The 1,622-nt window shown below is 39.1% G+C and overlaps 1 protein-coding gene across 1 annotated transcript in view; it reads left to right on the top strand.

Annotated features, from left to right (window-relative positions):
- cbfa2t3 (CBFA2/RUNX1 partner transcriptional co-repressor 3) overlaps positions 1-1,622 on the top strand; it is a 159,907-nt gene that overhangs the window by 8,380 nt on the left and 149,905 nt on the right. The gene's annotated exons all lie outside the window — the stretch shown is intronic.

Below are 1,622 nucleotides of genomic sequence, written 5' to 3'. Positions count from 1 at the left end.
TTGGCCTGTAGATGAGTGTAAACTGCAGAGTCTTGGCCTGTAGATGAGTGTAAACTGCAGAGTCCTGGCTTGATGATGTTGCTGTGTATCAGGGCCTCAATGATAGTCAGGTGATGGGGCACATGACCCTCTATGAACAATAGAGCCAATCAAGGCACTAACGACCTATTGTTTGGCTGATGGTCTTCTTGCATGTGACTAACCTGTTTGTCCACCATGTGGAGGCGGAGTTTATAAGGCTGAGTTCACCTGAAACTCCTCAGACTGAAGAAGTCTCTTGGAGGAGAGAGAAAACGTTTCACTAAAGATGAGCCCATCCAGAAGGACCTACTTATTTTTTCTTTTTCACATTTGTATTGTTTTAAGAGTATTTTTTAATGTATTTAAATAAAATAACATTGGCACATTGAAGTTGTATTGTGACCTTATAACATCTGACAGTGTCAGCTATTTTAAAAAATCAGTATTGGCCAAAATTGGAATCATCAGATCAGACGTTTTAAGGATTTGTTATCGGCCAGGAAACTGAAATCGGTACATCCTTAGTAATCAGACTGTTTAAGGTGGAGCTATAGAGGAATAGTTTTTAAAAAAGTAATTAGCTAAACTATATATCAATAAAAAACATTCTTCCATTAGTTATTTAAATAAATGAAAATGTAGTTGGCTAGCATTTATTTAGTTATTTAAAGGCGACTGCCTGTTCTTAAAAAGTTATTCAATTAAACATTTTGATGATGACAGTGTTAAACTTCTAGTTTGAGAAAAACAAAATGATGGACCGTTTTCCCGTTTTTGAAGTGTAAAATTAAAATAGAATAAGTATGTAGGTTTTTGTTTGATTGTCTTTTTAATATTCATTTAAAAAATGAAAAAGAAAATGACCAAAAAGTCAGACCCAACTTAAACTCTTCAGAGTTGTAGGAAGTGGTTTGGCTGTCCCCAGGTTTGATTAACCTGCCAGTACCTCCGCACATTTACACGTGAMAAGTTTTGTCGATACTTTTAAAAAGTCTTTGTTCAGTCGTGCCTTGATGGGTCCTTGGAAGTCACTCGATTTGTGCCTTCTTGTCTTCCACAAAGAGATACAACTGAGATGTCAAAATCACACAAAAGCACAGTGTTGGAATGAGTGTTTGGATATCTCTGGGCCAGAGAGCAGAACAGTTCTGGGTGTGTTTGTTAAAAAAAGAGGATGAAGGAGAGAGTGGGTTTAAGAGGGTGTTTTGGCATTGACTTGAGGGGAAGGAGACGCGTGTTCAGAATGTATCTTATCTGTGTGTTCATTACTACTTTGCATTTCAGGCAGAGAGCTTGGGTGCTCCACTAAATCGCAGGAAGGATTGTTAGACACGCGTGTTATTAATTTTTTCAGGCTCCCTGTGGCGTCTGTATGAATCTTAATGCTGCTGACTGGGCTGCATGCAGCTCTATCGACTTCCTTTAAAATATGAAGAAGCTTTGCTGGAAGCGCCTGGGGTCATTAGCTGAAGAGTAGGCGCAAATCCCTCACCAAGGCTGCTCTGGCTTCGCCATGTTAAATGCGCTCTTAAAATATTCATAATCATACTCCTGCCTGCACTCACACACACACACACACACACACACACACACACACACAC

The sequence above is a fragment of the Austrofundulus limnaeus genome, unplaced genomic scaffold (genome assembly GCF_001266775.1).
Source record: "Austrofundulus limnaeus strain Quisiro unplaced genomic scaffold, Austrofundulus_limnaeus-1.0 Scaffold16, whole genome shotgun sequence".
Classification (NCBI taxonomy): Eukaryota; Metazoa; Chordata; class Actinopteri; order Cyprinodontiformes; family Rivulidae; genus Austrofundulus; species Austrofundulus limnaeus.
Note: the sequence above shows the minus strand (reverse complement) of the source record. Positions and strands in the feature narration are given on the sequence as shown.